This window comes from Mastomys coucha, unplaced genomic scaffold, assembly GCF_008632895.1.
Source record: "Mastomys coucha isolate ucsf_1 unplaced genomic scaffold, UCSF_Mcou_1 pScaffold12, whole genome shotgun sequence".
NCBI lineage: Eukaryota > Metazoa > Chordata > Mammalia > Rodentia > Muridae > Mastomys > Mastomys coucha.
The window spans coordinates 55,432,622-55,452,275 of NW_022196894.1; the positions used below are offsets into that span (position 1 = coordinate 55,432,622).

The window sequence follows — 19,654 nt, forward strand, 5'->3', positions numbered from 1 at the left end:
GCACTCTCCAGTCTCTTATTTTTCTATACTTCGACAGGCTGTAATCTTTGTGGTAATAGCTATCTACTGCAATAAACTCTGATAAGAGCAGAGAGCTGCACTAACCCATGGATATAAATATATGTATTTAGCAGACACTTTGATACTGTGTTCATAATAGTCATAACTTCTCCCTTAAGGCCTATCATCTATCCAGCCATCTGTCCTTGGCCTAGTTAACAGTTTTAGACATGAGTTCTGTATTGTGGAGTGGGTCTTAAATTCAATTAGAAAATGGTTGGTTACTTCTGTAACATTCATGTGGCTATTGTAGCCAGTCATTATTATTTTTTGTAGGATTCATAAGTGGACAAGACTATTAATTACTTTTCTACCCTGAGAAAATGCATACCTGTTTCCAGCACCATGGAAGCTAGCACGTTGAGGTGAAGTTTCCATCCCACTATCAGATTGATTTCTCGAAGTTGTCCTTATATGTACATGTACATGGATTCAGTGTGTATATGCACACATGCACGTGTATGTGTCTGTTATATCAACCAACATACTGTGTTAAATGATGCTGGCTGTATATCCAAGTATCATGGAGAAAGTCTGAAAACAGTTAATTTAATGTATGCCTTTCTTCTTTTTGTTTCTGGTATTGTCATTTTCTACCCCCCAGAGAACATGAATTTTTTAGCTTCCTATTTTTTTAAAAGCAACTAGTGTCTGTGATCCCAGAGCAGACCGATATTGCCAGAAGAACCTAGAACTAACACATGCAATTAATTACTACTGTCAAGGTTTTAATGTTTCCAGTTTTCTGCTGCTCAGTTCCATGCATCCTTTTGTTAATTATATGTAGGATTATGTATTTCTCTTTCTAATCTAGAACTATATATTATTTATAAGCTATTAAGACAATAAGAAAATTGTTGTCTATTTCAATCCTGTATGATTATTCTCCCTACAATATTTGATCAATATTGAGCAAAGCTGTTTGGTATCTCCCTTCCCTTTTTCAATTTATTTCATTTTAAGTCACACAGTTTCCCTAACCCCTTAGACACATTCTCCTGTAACTAAGAGTAAATTCTTGCTTTAAATTTAAAATTGTTTTTCTTGCTCTTATTTCAAATGCTCATGATTTCCTATGAATGTCAAGTGGACAGAACAATGTCAAAAATTTTAATATCTCTCCAACTCATAAAGTTGTAAAATCTAATTTTCAGTTTGACACAAAATTCAAAAACAACTCAAACTATCGAAATGCAACTTCTTGGAAATACTTCCAAATGGACTCCAAATTCTCTTTTGTAGTTGTGGGTCTCATTTCCCTCCACATATTTGTTAATTTTGTTCTTTCCCCTCCCACGTTACAGAAAAGTGAGAGCTCAAATGAGTTCCACATGACCCTAGAATCCCACATGCATCAGGTTGGACCCAACTCTCTGCTTTCTTTCTTCCTCTTCTCATTGCACTTAAACTTGTCCTTTATCTATCTGTTCTCCAAGAGATGAACTCTTTTTTTTTTCTTCATAATCACTTTCTAAAAGAGGAGGATTCCTGCATTTGTTACTTTTTTTTTTCACTCCTGTGACAAAATACCTAATCAAGGCAACAAGAGAAATAGGCATTATTTTGGCTCACAGTTTGAGCATCCAGTCCATTATGGTCAGGGTAACATGACAACAGTAGCCTAAGGTAGCAGGTCAGATTGCCAGATCCTTGCAAATCTAATCAAATTGCCCATCGAAATTAACCCTCACAATTACTAGCTTTCAAATAGCATATTTCGTATTAGGCCACATGTGTTAGAATTCTACTCTTGCGGTTCCTTCCTTTTCTTGATGTTCCTTCTGGAGTTATCTTCTAACCTCTTGTCAGTTACATGGACCAGGCCTGGTTCTGGTTTCATTTGTGCTACTGTGATCCCTGACCACAGGCAAGAAAAGGTGGATGCAGATTTGCTGTTCAGCCTACAGTTTCAGGTTGAAGTCCATCACTGAGAGGAGTTACACAACTACGTACATCACAATCACAGTCAGAGACATATGAGCAGACTATGCTGCCTGCTTGATCCTTTCATCTAACATTTTCTTATCACCCATAGTTTAAGATGCCCTGTCTAGGGGATGGCTTGAGTAAATTAACAATCTAGATTATCACAGACATGCTCATAGGTCAATTTAATCTAGACAATCACTCAACTGAGACTCTCTGGTGATCCTAGGTTGTGGCAAGCTTGTGTTGAAAACCAACACTGATATCTAATTAACATTTGCACAAAATGCTTTCATCATTTTCTGTCAACAGCTATAGGCTTCCAAAGTCTCTCTTTCTTCCTAGGTAAGTTCTTTATCATTTTTTCCTGGTCATGGTTTATAGTATATGTTTAATTCCTACTTTCATAATTTACTTTAGTTTGGAAGTTTTCTAGACTGCTATGCCTTAAATTAGACACTGAACTCTAGGTGCAGTCTAATAAAGCTGTCCTTATTTACTCAAAAATGATAAATTTTTACCAACATGTCTCAAGATTGCATATTAGGAATATCAGGCACTCAATTTCATTATTGACTTAAAACAGCTTTAGTTTGACTTCAACTGCAAGTCATACGTTAGTGCATTATGCTTTCTGCCCTCCACTACCCAGAACTCAAGCTGATTTTAGACTTCAGTGAAGGAATTGACCTACTTCAATTCTCCTCTATTATTCAGCCTTGCTTGGAGATATATTGCATGTCTTTAGTGGATTCTAAACACTCATAAAAGATTACTTCCAACTCATCTATGTAGTTTTGTATCATTCTCTTCCATATTTTGGTGTGAATTATGTATAAAAATCATTTTCTGTGAGAGTTGAAACAACTTCTTTCCAGGTTGCAAATAATCTGCTTGTAATTATACAAAATTAAAAATGAAGCTAAGTGAGTGGTTCTTTTGCTCCATTAGTTTATATCATTAGTTCAGTACTTTAGAGAGATTGTAAGATGCAAACATACCATGTTTTGTGTCTCCTACATTTTCTAGGACTGTGAAAGCAGGGAAAATATCACCTTTTAGTGAATTCATGCTAATTCCTCATAGACTGTTGTCTCTCTTCAGAGTGTTGACTAGATCTGGCTAGCTCTGCTGTGGACTTTTATCCTTTTAGGTATGCTATTCCACTTGTTTCCATGTACAGGAAAGACATAGAATAGAGGCCTCTGTGAGCTTTCAGCTATCCTATGTTTTCCCATTTCCTCACTGACATACCTTACATTTATGTTTCAGCCACAGGGGCGAAGAGGGAGGCTTCCCCCTGATGAGTCGTAGAGTATGGTCAGTGGTCAGAGAGCCATCTATTAGTATTTATTCACTCCTTGTTATTGTCTTTAGTATAGTATTCATTTCTGGGAACATGCTCAGCAATATAGAAGTAGATCAAATAAGGGGTATGGACTTTTACTGACTGTGTTTTCTATTGTCTTTCCCCTGTTGTTGGCTTTAAAGTGGTCCTGCAGCTTTGGCATTCACTGTTAAGAAAAGAGAGACCATCTGTGAAAAAAAATATTTTAACATCAAGCATATTATAATGGAATTAGAAAAATAAAAAAGGCAATATTAAATAGAAAATCTGGTTTTTAAAATAGGCAAAAGCCCTGAACACTTTGGCAATGAAATCTGATGAGCGTGTAATATGACATTCAGCATCACCGACCATAATGAAAGGCAAGTGAGGCCCAGGTGAAATCATCAAAGCAGACATAGATGACATGCTTAAAGAAAAAAAATGGGTCCCATCAAATATGGAGAAAAATATGTGATTTCATAATATTGATGATGGGATTACTGAAGGGATCAACCATTTTGAAGAACAATTTGGCAGTTTCTTAGCCTCTAAATCTAGCATTCACTCTAAGAATTTTCTTTGGGAAATGGTAACTTACATTCACAGAAAAGCCTAAACATTTTCATAGATGGTTTATTTGTAATAGCAACAAGAAGCTGTACAGTGTCTATCAAGTGTAGAGTGTCTGTATACTAGAACAGTGCACAGTTATGTAAAATAGAAAGCTACTGATACATGGGAAAGATGAGCTTCATGTGTGATATGTTACTAAGATAAACCAAGCTTAAAAGGCTATAATTCAATCTAAATGACATTAGATCAAGGAGAAGCTATAGTATATAAAATAGGTAAATGTAACCATTCATTAGCACACACACACAGACATACTACACACATATGTACCCATGTAAAACAAACCAACAACAATATAAACAAAGATCAGATCTGATATGTGGTGAGGGCCTGCTTCACACCGAACTGGGGTCTCTTTTTGGGAGAAGATTCAACCCCATTCATAAAGTCTTTATCTGAACCCCTAAAGGCCTTTCCTTGTAATTCCACCACTCTGCCAGAGAGAATTTCAGTGTATGAATCTGGGGTCAAGACATGAGCATTTATTCCATTGTGCAGACTGACAATTCTCATCTCTATTAATGGTCAGCTCCCAATGACTTCTCCCCCCCCCACGCAACCCTCCCTCCCCTTTCCCCCTCCCCATGTAGTTCTCCAACACAGAGCTTCATTTAAATTGAAGAATTACAGTCACCTGCTGAGACGAGAACAGCTCACATCACATCATGACTGTTTCTGCCATATATTTAGTATAACCCAATGGCCAGAATTTTTTTCCATGATTACTTTTTACACATCCTTGAACCCCAGCCCCATGCTTGCACTTGGAAAGTGCTCAGCAATGATGAAATGGACATAAGTGAAATATGTCTGGTACAACCACACTTTCCTGATGCTTTATAGAATCGTGAGGTTTTAAAAAACCACCAGTCGAGATCAGATTTTCCTTGTTTGTTGATGAATATGGAATGTTCGAGCTGGAAGACTTCTTAGAGTTCATCTGGTCCAATTCTTTATTTTACAGAGACCAAAGCTTCATTGCCTGCTGGCCATTATCTGGTAACTTCAGGCATTCTCTGATCTTACATTCCTTGGGCTACATCCAGACCCAGGTCTAAGATACGATGTGCTCCTTGGGAAATGCATTCCACTTGGATAAAGCAAAACAAAACAAGAACCCAGCCACCTATTCGACTAGCAGACAGGAGTATAAATATGCAGTTTGGAGGATACATCAGCCGTCAGCTATGCTGTGGTTCAGAAAAATGAGGCATATTTAAGCGGCGGCCCTTGGGTTTTTCTTCTAAAGGTCATTCAGTATTTGGGTTACTTCAAGGTTTCTGGCAGCCTAGTAATAAAGACTTTTGGTTATCTATTTCATGTATTTGATATTAAAATATAGCTGCAGTTCAGGCTGAAGCTTTGTTTTTGAAAGCAAAACCCAGCTACTTTCAAGGTTGTTTTCCTTCATTTGCCCTTAGAACATTGCCATTGAGGGAGCTCAGGGATCTCTGCAAAAGGCTCCTTTGAATTGTCAACCAGAAAGTTCACCTCAAAATCTTAGACCCTCTAAATCTGGGGGTCTTGTTACTGAGGGCAGACGAGGGCATTTGAAAAAAGGTTCAGGTAGAGAGAGGATCAGGGCTGCTTAGCTCAGAGGCTTAGTTCCTTCCTTCCTACCAATCTCCTTCGAGAAGCTTCTAGGCCCTCAGTTAATCTGTCCTTGAGATTATTCTTATGCAGTAGTGTCTCTTAGGCAAGGGCTTGTCACTTTTCATGGAATCAAACATGGGACTCAATGGAGTCAAACATGGGACTTGGTCCCACTTATGGGCCTTTCAATCTTGGGAACTCATCAAAGGAGACTATTTCTATCCCACAAACTTCTGTGTGAAATGAAGTGGCTAAAAATCAGGTGCATATGACTCCTTTAAATTCTGGCCATCCTTGCATGTGGGTACACAGAAGAGCTAAGTCGTTAGAGAGTTTACTCTTCCTTTCCATCCCTCCCCTCCTAGCTCCTCCCCTCTCCTTCTTGTCTTATCTCCCTTTGAGTGTACAGGCATACTTCACGGTTGCACTGAAAGGATTCTCAGGGCATGGAGGAGGGCTGGGTAGGACTTTTTGGAAGTACATCTGGACCATCAGCTGTGCTCTCAGTTTCTCAGTTCTTCCAAAAGGACAGTTTGATCTGACAAGTAAATGTGAGGCAAGGAACTCCTGTAGATCTTAACAGAGAAGAAAAATCAGAGATGGCCAAGAGCCACCCTTGCCTGACAAACAGGGGGTCTGGAAGGACACTTTCAGGGTGCCGTGTTTGCGCAGTTGGCTCTTAGATGCCCGAATTCTGCTTCCAGAATTGTGAAATTTAGAAATGTCCTTGGGCTGAATGTAATGTTTGTTTTCACTCAACCTCAGTGTCTGTCCCATACATCTCATTATCCTCGGCCTCACTGGGCATGAGCACTTCTGCTTAACATTGCTTTGAATAAGCCTCCTAAGTAAAAAAAAATGGGAACAAACGCCCTTTAAAGAAACAAGTATTACCAGTGTTTAGCTGGTTCCCCAAACCCTTTGGAATAAATGCTGATTTATCCTTAGGAAAAACAAGAGCAGAACAAGAAGTTATTTATGAAACATTAAAAATCATGGAAATGGTTAGAGAGCAGCCATTTATTAATGCGTTCACCTCCCTGTCCACCACTCCAAAGAGTACCATTTATACTCTGCAGGATTAGCTTGGTGTAAGGATGCCTAGCTAATGAAAATCCCATGCTGTAGGCTGAGCTGGAGGGAACAGCGTGAGGGCTCAGACCCAGGCCTTCAAGGCAGGGGTCGGACACTGTGGTACTTGGTTTGCGGTGGAGTATCTGGAAAAAGCATTGGTTACATTTTTGTAACCCTGGCTAATGAGTCCCAGTCGGCAAAGCTGAGCTGCACACCACACAGGCAGCGGACCATCAGCTAGCTTCCCATGAATGCAAAGATGTCATGGAAACAGGTCTTGCCTTTTCATGTAACCTGGCAGCTAATTTCCCCCTTAATTAGTCACAATACTATTTACGTAAAGACAAACAAAAAAAATTTTTTTTTCGTTATTTTCTTAAACAAAATTGTTTCGGAACCTGAGACTTTATTTTCCAAGTATGTGATATTTTCTTTCAAAGGAAAGCTTGAAAGGTCAGGGGGAATTTTGGTGGTCTACTAACCATTGCTGTCAGGGTTTCTTGAAGGAAAGTGTGCTGAAGAGAGAATGTACTTCACCTGGCTGCTTTGGCTCTGCTCTAAGAAGCTAATAAGACTTTAGTGCTTTGAACTTCACAAAGAGTTTGGATAGCCAGTATTTCAAGCAGAAGTCCTTCCACGGATCAGACAGGGCTGAAAGGGATTAGAGAGAAATGTCAGGATGCTGCTGTTTGGAAGGGCTTCCGAGTCATCCGTAGCCTCTACCACCCTGTCTCAAATCGTGTGGAATAGAACTCAAAATCAAGCCAGTCTGTGAAATGTGGACCGCTGCTTCGCCTTTTGGCACAGCAAGTCATAGTGAAGTATAGGTTCCAGGAGTTCAAGAATGAAAAAGTGGCTTTATTTTCATGAAGATTTTTCTACTTATATTCATGTAATCTCTCCCCTGTTTAAAAATAACTTAGCAAAACTGATGTATTAAGGAACAGCTATTGAGCAGTGAACCCCAGCGTCCCAGGTCTCAGCTCCAGGTGGTTGCATAACATACTAAGGTCAGCAAAGTGATGCCATTGTGACTCATCTGAGGACTTGTGGAGCATCAACTGGGGGTGTGTCTGTGCTTCCTAAGAGTTTGGTTTGACAAGTAGTTCTCTTGAATCTAGACATCTTGGGGTGACTAGATTCTCCACCCTTAGGAATCTGTGTTTGAAATCCAGAAAGAACCCTTGAACACCGCAGTATGTTCAAGTTTCTGGGCATGTGTCTTGTTTTCCAGGTTAACAGTTACCAGCTACAGTCAAGATCAGTTCATGCTGAGCCACGTGAGAGGTCAACTGTGTCTCTATTCCTTAAAGACATTACATTTACTCCAGGAGAGTGAAGGTCAGAGGACAGCTTGAGGGAGAAGGCTCTCTTCCATCCTTGGGGCCAAACACAAGTCATCAGGCTTGGCAGTGAGTGTTGTTTCCCCTGAGCTATTTTGCTGGCTACCCTTGATTTCTTTTATTTTGTGTTTTAATCCCTGATTAATCTAAAGCCAGTCTTTCACATCTTTGGTACTAAATTTAATCTTATATTATTTTACATATATGGCTGCTTTGCTTGCATGTATGTCTTACTACTACATGTGTTCCTATTACCAGTGGAGGCAGAAGAGGGTGTTGAATCCCCTGAATCTGGAGTTCCAGACCATTTTAAGCTACCATCTGAGTACTGGAAATTGCCTCTGGATTCTTTGGAAAAAAAGCCAAATGCCTCTAACACCTGAGCCATCTCCCAGTCCCTGTACCACAGTCTTGTTTGTTTGTTTGTTTTTGTTTTTTAAAGGCTGTCCTTGGGTATCCTTACTCTAATATAAATGTCTGATAACTATAGTTAAATTATTTCTTACTTCCAAAAGATTTATGTTCTATCTAAACTCAGCACTAAAGAAATAAAACTGACAGCAGCTATGGTCACCTAAATAGGACCTGTACAAATTCAAGCCAGTCTAATTCCATCATGGATACTGGGAGTGGGAATCCCAGGGCTCGAGTCTTAGATGAGGAGGTATTTGCAAATGATGGCTGCAGGGACAGGGGCAGCCATTCTTCTTTCAGGGTGTGGTTCCTGATAGGTTGTCTTTGCTCAGGCAAGTGGTAGTAAGTAGTTAGACTGTTTTCTAAAGAAGGAGAAGGAAGAAGAAGTAGAGGAGGCAGAAAAGGATGAAGATAGAAGGAGTATGTGTTTAGGAAGCCTAGTGAGAGGGCAAGGAGGAGCAATATAAATATAATATATATATATATATTGTTTGGGCATTAATAAATACATATACATGTGTGTGTGAAATATGTGGACATGGATAAATGTATACAAATATATTGCACAAATATATATATTCATATTTATATAATATTTTATATATATGAATGAGAGTGCAGCTTTAGGCATGAGAAAGCAGGAGAATTTATAGGAACACTATATCAGATAGATGCATATCTTTTACATGTTTGAATAAGAAGAGCCTGGGCTCCACATATGGAAGTGTATAGTCCAATCAAGTATAACACACTTGTGGACGTTATTTTAATTTTTTAAATTTTTTATTTTATTATTTTATTAATATTTTCAGTGGGTGGTGGTGGTGCACACCTTTAATCCCAGCTCTTGGGAAGCAGAGGCAGGCAGATATCTGAGTTTGAGACCAGATTAAACTACAGAATGAATTCCAGGACAGCCAAGTCCACACAGTCTCAAAAACAAAACAAACAAACAAACAAAAAACCCAGATGTTTTAGAAGACAGCTCTTAATGGTGGTGTGTCCTAGGGAGGAGCATCCCCATGTTACTTCCTGGGTTGTATGCTTCCGCTTCTCAAGGAAGGTGGGGTACCCACAGGCTGCTTGCTCCTGTGTACCTGTTACCTCCTGGATAGTAGTTTCCTCGTAGCTGATCCAGGGAAACAGTCACCTGGGGAGTAGTTTTGAAACTCAAAAATGTTGACTTTCGAAAGAAGACATGTATAGGGAGTGGTTGCGCTAAGATCCTGTTCTTTAATTGGTTCTTGATCCATCAATAAAGAGGCTAGTGGCCAATGAGCTGGGCAGAATAGGTGGAACTTCTGGGTCCCGAGAGGCAAGCTAGAAGTTGAAGGAGAACTGGGGGAGGAAGGAGGAGGAGGCAGGAGCAGCAGCAGAAAAAGCCAACCAGCCATGTGAGTTTTTGGTTGGAGTTGCCAATGGCTGCTCTATATGATTATGCTTGTGAAGGAACAGAAGGTTTAGGAGTCCTGGTCACTGAGTTAGCATAGGCAGTTTAAGATTAACTGTTCTCTGTGTGTGTGTGTGTGTGTGTGTGTGTGTGTGTGTGTGTGTGTGTGTGTATTGTATGTTGTTGTTGCTGTTGTTGTTTTTATCCATAGGGTAAAAACACTATACAGATATATATATATATAGATAGATAGATAGATATAGATATAGATATAGATAGATAGATAGATAGATACAGATATATACAGATACATTACACACTACATATATGTATATGTATATATACATATATATTCCTTGTTTCTGCAGTCTTATAGGAATAAATATGAGAAATTTATTTCCTGTAAAAGTTTTTCAACAGCTTTGATGAGTCAATATCTGACTAGGGTTTATGTGGAAAGTAATTTCTTTATTGTTTGTTATTCTTCAGGCTCTGAATTTAAGCCAATATCTTGGGTGGTACTTAAATCATACTTGAGTTGCCTGCATAAAATGGTATGAAGGAGAAAAATCTTTTGTGATACCACTTCTCCAAGTCCTCTCTTTCCTTACTAACAGAAATATATAAACTTTTTTGGTTTTGTTTTTATTGTTGTTGTTTGTCTTTTTGTTTTGTTTTTGTTGTTGTTCTGTTTTTGTTTGTTTGTTTGTTTGTTTTGAGACAGGGTTTCTCTGTGTAGCTCTGTATATCCTGGGACTCACTCTGTTAGATCAGGCTGGCCTTGAACTCAGAGATCTACCTGCATCTGCCTCTGCCTCTCCAATGCTGGGATTAAAGGAGTGTGTGACCACTGCTCATCCCTGAAATAGTATAAATGTTTAAGGTGACATTAGTTGGACGTTAATTTGAAGCCTTCACTTGTTAGAGAGGGATATCCCACTATTTTGGGAAAAATTGGATTTTTAAAGCTCTTGCAAATTTGTTCAGCAGCCAGAAACTCTAACAACATGAAATAGAAAAAAATTCTTACTTTCTTTTCTTTATGTATTTATTTTTGAGCAGAGGGCTGGCACTCCAGGAGATAATCAAGCCCCGGAGTCTCAATTACCTTCTTCTAAGTCCTCTATCTAGTACTGTTGCAGTCTGTCTATAAGCAGATCACCATCCATTGATGGGGAAAGTCATCCTGACTTCTTTTGCAGGGACTTTATTGGGCATCTTAGTGCTGCAAAACCCTTCAGAAAACAGTCCATGTGTGACCCCCTGGTAGGTGTCAGGCTGATGCAGCACCCCACTTAGGAAAAGCATGCTTTCCTGTGTTACTGTCTGATCCCATCTGACAGCATTGCAGTCACTGCATGCAAGGCTAATGACAGACTCAAGACATAACTCAAATGCCGTTCCTCTGGATTATAAGTGGAAGACTTTACTGCTCAGCTCTTAAGCAGGCATATTAAAGTTTAAGTTGTGGCTTTGTGCTTTTCTAGATATGAAATCTATGAGATGAGTAACTTTGAAATACTTGACAAGACAGGAAATCATGCAGGCTAGCTAAATTTAGACCAAGGATAGTACACATATACAAATGAATGTGAATTATTGTAACTGTGCCTTCTATCATTCTACTAAAAGTAATTTGTAATTGGATAGGAAATGAAGGTCAACAACAGTCAGAGTTAATTCTTACTGAAGTTCAACAACAGTCAGAATCAATTCATTTAGGCTTATCAAAGCCATGGGATTTATGCAAGAGAACTTTATACTTTCAATCACCTTTAAACATTCACAGAGAAAAGTTCCATTTCATCTTCTTCACTTACTTTTGCCATGTATATCATGGCAGACTCTTTGCATGCATTTTGATAGTTTGACTATTGAGATTTGAGCCAGTAGTCTTAACATTCTGCTTCTCTCGTCCTGTAGACCTAAACTACAATGGCTTATGCCTGTAACTCAGCCAAGCCCCTTCCTTTCATTGTTTATGTCTGCAAGTCTCCCCTCTTCTGATGAACTATTTTCCTAACAATCATTGCCTAAGAATCTTCTAGAGATCAGCAGTGGTGGGAGTTTGAGCTTTTTTTACTATTTCATTCCCTCAAGCCTTTAGCTCATGGATGGAGGAGCAGAAATACGAAAGCTGAGATTCTGGTTAGGACAACTTCCAAATGAAGTTTATTTTGCAGATATCCTTGGAACTCTGTGGCTGGACAATTATCTTATCTTTGCTTGACTGACTGTTTCTGTGAATCTGCATGGGAGGGAGTCCTGATCTTAGCCTCTGTCCCCAGAACCTCCAGCCTAACACACTCAAGTGGACTTGTAGTGAACATTTCCAGATTTCTTTCCTTTTGTTGTAATGCTGAGTCAGTGAAGAGAAGCCTGGTCAGTAAGGGATACACTGTGTTTCTCAGCTTTCATCTGGAGGAGAGTATCTTCTCTTATAGTATCATCTCCTCCCTCTGAGGAGCCCTTGTCACAGATAGAATCAGGACAGGGAATAGGGATGCAGAGCCAGAGTGCTGAATTCACCCAAGGCTGGGGAGAAAAATGTCATGAGTCTGGCACTAGCTCAGGGGTAGAACAATTGCCTACCTTATGTGAGGTCCTAGTGTGATTACTAGTATCATCAACAAACAAAGCAAAACAAAAAATAAATTAATGAGCCTGCTATATGAAGGTGGTAAATTACACTTTCTCCATAATATCAGATATACCTGTTTTCAATTTACAGCACATTTTAGCATATGGAAAGCTTTTAAGAGATATTCTTTATTATAATTACCAGTATATTTCTCAATCGTTTTCCTTGTCTTTAGGCGGGAGGGAAAGAATTAGTTTTCAATTTGAAATCAAATGTATGAAAGCTTACTTGAAGTCAGTACATTCTTCTACTATGTCCTAATGAGCAAAAGTCTTAATCCAGTTTCATCTCCTAATTCTTAGATTTAATGATTTTTTTTTTTGTAGTAAATATGAGAAGAGAGAACTAACACTCAGGGCTATTTGAAGGATCATATGGAAACCAACTATTGTAATGCTTCATAAATATATATATACATACATACATACATATATATCTTCTCTTATAGTATCGTCTCCTCCCCCTGAGGAGCCCTTGCCATGGATGGAATCAGGACAGGGAATAGGGATGCAGAGGTATATATATATACCTCTGGCTCTGCATCCATATATATATATATATATATATATATATATATATATATATATATATATATGGAATAACCAAATAACAAGGGACAATGCTACAACTAGACACTATTCACCAGCAAATAAAACCTCCAGTGCCAGAATAGGATTATATATAGTTGGATTGCTGGCCAAATGGGCTCCATGGATACTCAGGCTACTGCCAAGGCTATTGATTGCTCTCCACAAACTGATTGTAAGGCCCTATTGCTGGAGACAACATCTAGGTATTTTATTGAACACAGAAGTTGATTTGGTGCCTACCTAGAACCTTCATTCCTACTGGCTCGAGTTCATGGTACTAGAAAGTACTATGAATAACTGTCATAGGAGAATGGTAATGACTACCCAGCTACAACCTACCTGGATCTATATGAGTAACCTGCCTGCAAGATACGCTGGTGTAACAGTGGCACAAAGCCATGGGAGTAACCAACTACTCTCTGATGGATTTTAAGGCTTGCACCATGAGATGGAATTCATGCCTGATGCTTCTCCAATGGCCAAGAACCTATAGATAGACCGTGGACTATGAGAAAACCAAATGCTGTTGTTCTGCTCAAGAAACATGGAACATGGCTATTAAATGACATTCTGTTACACCCACAGATCAGTGAATTGCTCAGCCATCATTCGAGATGCTTCCTCTTGAAGTAAATGGGAATTCACACAGAGAACATGAGCAGAGAGCAAGAGACTTCAAAACACTCATCCCTAAATAAGATATATTCATCAAGCCTCTCCTCTCAGAATTCTGGGGGCCATGGGAAAGGGGAAAGAGAAACATGGTAAGAATCAGAGGGGAGAGGTAACTGTGGCAGCACAAACAAGGACAACATGGGTTCAAGCTAGATAAGATCCTAGAGCTGAAAGAGGGAGCTTTCACAGGCTTCCATCCCTCATCGGGAAGATAGCTGTAGCTACTATTGACATGACTGGCAAAGGAAAACTTTTTTTTTTTTAATAAAGTGTCACAGGATATATTAACCCAATTTAAGTGTAGGCCCCATGTCTAGCTAGCACAAAACAAACTCAAGGGTGCTTTTGTAGATTTTGTCTCTCACTGATTTGCTTGAGAAGTTTTTGTCTTACTGGTTTCTTGCTTGCATCATGTTTTCTGATTTTTCTGATTGGAGGGGGTCACTGGGTGTTTCTTGTGCTTTTCTCTTTTATTTCTTCTTCTTCCTTTGCCTCTTTGTTTTCTAAAGGGAGAGATAAAGAAAGGGTATGGAACTGGGTAAATGGGAAGTGGGGAGGATCTGGGAGAAATTGGGGAAAGATAAATCTTAATCAGAATACATTATATAAAAGTTATTTGTCAATTAAAAAGTCCAAAGTAAAGTAAAACTTTCTCCTTATCTTTTCTGTTGATGCTGCAACTTCTCTATCTACTGTCCTCTGCAACATCCTCACCTACTGCAGCATCCCCAACTACTGTCCTCTGCAGCACCCCTACCTACTGTCTTCTGCAGCATCTCCACCTACTGTCTTCTTCAGCATCCCCACCTACTGTCCTCTGCAGCATCGCTACATACTGTCCTCTGCAGCACCCCCACTTTCTGTCTTCTGCAGCATCACGACCTACTGTTCTCTGCAGTATCCCCACTTACTATCCTCTGCAGCATCCCCACTTTCTATCTTCTGCAGCATCCTTACCTACTGTCCTCTTTAGCATCCTCACTTTCTGTCCTCTGCAGCATCTCCATCTACTGACCTCAGCAGTATCCCCACCTACTGTCCTCTGCAGTATCCCCACCTACTGTTCTCTGCAGCATCCCCACTTACTGTCTTCTGCAGCATCCCTACATACTGTCCTCTGCAGCATCCCCACTTTCTGCCTTCTGCAGCATCCTTACCTACTGTCCTCTTTAGCATCCTCACTTTCTGTCCTCTGCAGTATCCCCACCTACTGTCAGTCATTTGTAGCATCCCCACCTATCATCATTGATTTCCTCAGCATACTCTGTCAATATTTCCTGGGCTATTAGCTTCATGTCACTGTAACTAAATACAGGAAGTGTTAAACTTACAAAAAGAAACTTTAACACATGATTGTGGAGGCTTCAGTCTATGATTTGTAACTTTGTTACTTGGGCCTCTAGGGAGGTTGCTGAATGACAACAACAGGGAATATATGTTTCTGAGAAAACCACTCACATCATGATCCAGAAAGGAGGGAAAGAGAGGGAAGTAGTAGGTAGACCAGGGTCCCATAACCCCTCATATCCCCAATTACCTAATAATCTCTCACTAGCTCTCATTTTATCTAGGTCCACAGTATCTCAGTATAAAACACTGCAGACCAAACTTTACAAATGGACTTTTGTGGAACACTCATCCAAACGCAACAGTGATGAAATATGATATTCCAACCCTTACCCAACCAACAGCCAAGAACATACACCCAGCAGCCTGTGGATGTGTCCAAACGGTATCAGTTGCATTCACTTATAGTAAATATTGTACAGCTGAGATTCCAATAAATTCTATTCATAAGGTTCAAGCTAAAGGGCCAACCCATATGCACTGGCTTCAAATGTTCTTCAGTTTCAACTTGCTCTTCTCAGAAAACCATGTGTGAAGAGAACAAGTTTCTTTCTACCCATGCCCTTGGCTCTGCATTTGGGATGTCAGTGAGCTTCAGAGAAGGGATTCCTCTTCTTTGGTTTTATCATGAACCCTGTAATGAAATCCAGCTGCCAGTAAGTCTTTGTGCCTCCTCAGCAAATTCATCAGTCTTCAGTAGCTCCATTCAACACTGTTGCTTTTGCTTGGAAAAATATTGAGGAACCAATGTAAAGATTAAAGGTTGTCCTTGACGCCAAAACATCTAGTATCTGGTTGGAACACTTAAAGATATATTTTGTATTTTTATTTATGTATGTGTGTGTCTTCATGGATTTATGAGCACTGTGTGCATGCAGGGCCAGAGGATGTCAAATAGCCTATAACTGAAATTATAGAGACATGTGAGCTGCCTGATATGGGTACTGAGAAGCAAACTCTGGTCTTCTACAAGATCAGTAAGCATTCTTCACCTCCACGTTGTCTCACCAGCTCCTGGCATGAGTTCCTATGTGACTTTCCATTGAGGAGTTTCTCTTGAATAAAAGGACAGTGCTAAAAATGCCTTCTGGTCGGCCAGAGGACTGCTGGGTAAAAATGCTCTTATTTGCCAAATAGAAATTTCTCATCTATCACTGATGGCTGACAACATTACTGGAATTGAAGGAGATGAAAAAAGAGTTGGTATGTTTGCCCAGCATGTGCAAAGCCCTGGGTTCTGTCATCAGCTTCATACAAAATGGAATGATGGCTCATATAATCCCAGCACAAGGCAAATGGAGGCAAGGGGGGTCAAAAGTTCAAGATAATCAACTACATAGCTAGTTTGAGACTAGTCTCACTACAAGATATTCTGTTTAAAACACACACACAAACAGAGAGAGAAAGAGACAGACAGAGAGAGAGAGAGAAAGAGAGAGAGAGAGAGAGAGAGAGAGAGAGAGAGAGAGAGAGAGAGAAAGAGAACACCCAAACAAACAGATCTTGGCTGACCCTCCCTTATAGTACTATGAAGATATGTCCAGTTGGACATATGTCCTATGAAGTGGTCAGTGTCCACAAAGTGACCTGAGTGACCCCATGTGAAAGACCTCAGTTAGGAATCTGAGGATTTCCTCTGTTTCAGGTCATGCCATAGCAGTCCACTTTCCACATGTCAGGTTCAATGGTTTACATTTTCCTGATAGGAAACCTGGACGAATTCCAGACACGTAGCTGCCTAACTAACAGACTGATACATAGTCTCCACACTGTGCCCTCTCACTTCCAAAGAGGTATCTGCTTTTCCCAGTTATTTGCTTTTCTAGTTCTCTCTCTAGTTTTCTTTCGTCTCTCTTTTTCTTCTCAGATACAAGCTAAGCCTCACACGTGACACCAGGAAACTAGATGCTTCCTTTCAACCATGTTATTGTGAGACACATTCCAGTGCCCTCCCTTCCTCTTGGTGCCTGGCCGGCTTTGCCCTTTCTCCAGGACATCATGACTCTGCACAGTCACCCTCATCCTGTAACTCCCCACACTTGCCAACAGTCATGCTGGCAGCCTGAGAGGCTGGCATGTCATTTTGCTAAGTAGTTTGGCACTTGGCAGCCTTTGCATCTCTATTCTGAAGTCTGGCTTCTAACTTCTGTGCTGAAGGCAGCATTCTGTTCTGTACAGAAGAACCCTTACCCCCTACATGGCCATTCGACCTCCTTCCTCCCACACCCACCAGAACCACTGAGGTGTGGCTCCTCCTGGCACTGAATTACCTCGGAGTGAACTGGTTTCAACTAGATCCCATTCATGGGGAAGAACCCGTGGAAATGTGTCCACAATCCAAAATAAGGACAAATACATGTTGAGCTCCCAGGTTGGGTTTTCGTGGATTTGAAGTTGATGAGAAGACCAAAAAATGCTTAGTCAGTGCTAATCCAGGCATGGCCAGTAACCAATATCCACTGCAGTAAGAGGCAAGTGACATCTGCCACTCTCAAGAGAGAAGCAGGGCTAAGATGTGGTCTTACCTAGGGATTTTCAGAACCCTCAAGGAAGTGGAAACTGCACCCCAGCTAACTCTAATTTCTGTTTCTGTCCTGCAACTGCTGTAGATCTGTCCTATTTTCTTTACCTATCCTTCTGTCAGTGGGTAGGAACATTGAGATGACTTCCTATCTTGGCTATTGAGTTTTTTTGGTGGTGTTTTTTTTTTTTTTTTTAATGATTTCTCTTTTTGTGTGTCTTTTGTTGTTGTTGTTGTATCACTCTTGGTTTTATTTAATGATCTGTGCTCTTTCAAGCTTTGCCAGCCTAGGTCCACAAGGGGAGCCCAAAAACAGCCTTTCCAGTAAATTTTGTCACTGGGTCTATTTGAAGAGGTTAAAATCACTAGAGGCCAAAGATGTACAAGCTGGGTAATGTTTTAGAGGTACCCCGCAGCCCAGGTATCTAGTGACTATCTGAATCCACGAAGGCTGGTAGGGGGCTGAGGATCATTGCCTAGGACTTGGCTCTGGCTGGCATGGGGGTAATGGCTAAACTTCAGGGGCCATTCTAGAACCTAGGTTTCTAAAACAATTTTAGAGCCTCAGTCTCCAGAGGTATTGGAATTGATCCTGCTGGTGTTAGACCCTGGATTTGAGCCTGCTAGAGCAGAGGAACAGAGCAGTTAAAGTGGAGAATAAGACTCTTTTAAGGCCATCCAGTTACAGGGTCACCGGCCTGAAGCTGGGGCCTGATGTTTTGGAACATCCCGAGTCTTGCTTGGTCTGTGGGTCAGGACTAGAGTCTAGAGCAATGAGAGAGGCTTGTTGCTGGAACAGGCCTAGTCTTGCTCTGTGAGAGAAGTTCTAGGGTTGCATGTACAAAGGTGGGGATCAGGGCATGCCCAAAACTGCATTGTCAATTGGAGGCTGACCCAGCCGTGGGTAGTTTAGAGCCTCCTGGCATTGGGAATGTCTTAAGCATGAGGCTATCCAGATGGCCATGTTGGGAGGCCTGAAGACTAAGTTTGTGGAGACACTGGGGACACTGGAGTGGGCATGGGTAATGACACCACAGGACAAGGCTAGAGACCATGGTCTTGTTAGTGGTATTGGAACAGGCATGGAAACACGGACTCTGGATAGCTATCTGGAGACTGTGGCTAAGGCGTTCTATGAAACTGTTGTACCTGAGGTAGCCCAACTCTAGGAGTGTCAGTTGTTTTGTAGTTGTGATAATATATCTGACAGAAGCAACTGAAGGAAGGAAGAACAGTTAAGTTTAGACTGTAGTTCCAGGACATACAGTATATCACAGCAGGAAAGGCATGAAGGCTGAAGCAGGAGGTCACATTGCATCCAATGACGAGAAGCACAGAGTGCTGAGTGCTTGGCGTTTACCTTTCTTCTTTTTATTCAGTCTGGGAACCCAGCATGCAAAATGGGACCTCATGGCATTTAGGGTGCCTTTGCACCCAAATTAACTTAATTGAAGTAATCTTCACTAACATGTCTAAAAACAATTTACATGGTGATGCTAAATCCTATTAGTTGTTGATTAATACTAACCATCACCTAGGGGCTAAGGCAGTGTTTAAACCCAATTCCCTCTTCTTGTTCCCCCCAGAAGGTAACTCCCGCCCCCACACCCAGTGGCTGTGTTCCCTGTGCTTTTGAAAGAAGTGGCAAGGTATCTATGCAGCCACAACTCTTTCAACCCTCTTTAATTTTTTCATTTATTAATTTTCTACACTATACTCAAGTGCTAGTATCTCTAAGTATCCTTTTTTCTTATTTTTGTTAGATATTTTCTTTATTTACATTTCAAATGTTATCCCTTTTCCTGATTTCCCCTCTGAAAACCCTCTATGACATCCCCCCTCCCACTGCTCACCAACCCACCCACTCCTGCTTTCTGGCACTGGCATTCCCCTACCCTGGGACATAGAACCTTCACAGGACCAAGGGCCTCTCCTCCCATTGATGACTGATGAGGCCATACTCTACTACATATACAGCTGGAGCCATGGATCTCTCCATGTGTATTCTTTCGTTGTTGGTTTAGTCCCTAGGAGCTCTGGGGTTAGTGGTTAGTTCATATTGTTGTTCCTCCTACTGGGCTGCAAACCCCTTCAGCTCCTTGGGTCCTTTCTCTAGT

At 40.6% G+C, this 19,654-nt stretch overlaps 1 long non-coding RNA gene across 1 annotated transcript; it reads left to right on the forward strand.

Moving 5' to 3' along the window:
• Positions 1-2,082: 2,082 nt before the first annotated feature.
• On the forward strand, positions 2,083-15,492 carry LOC116086014. The gene is made up of 4 exons (XR_004116785.1): positions 2,083-2,331; positions 7,851-8,028; positions 13,580-13,758; positions 15,241-15,492. It is a non-coding gene; the product is annotated as an uncharacterized LOC116086014 (long non-coding RNA).
• Positions 15,493-19,654: the final 4,162 nt, after the last annotated feature.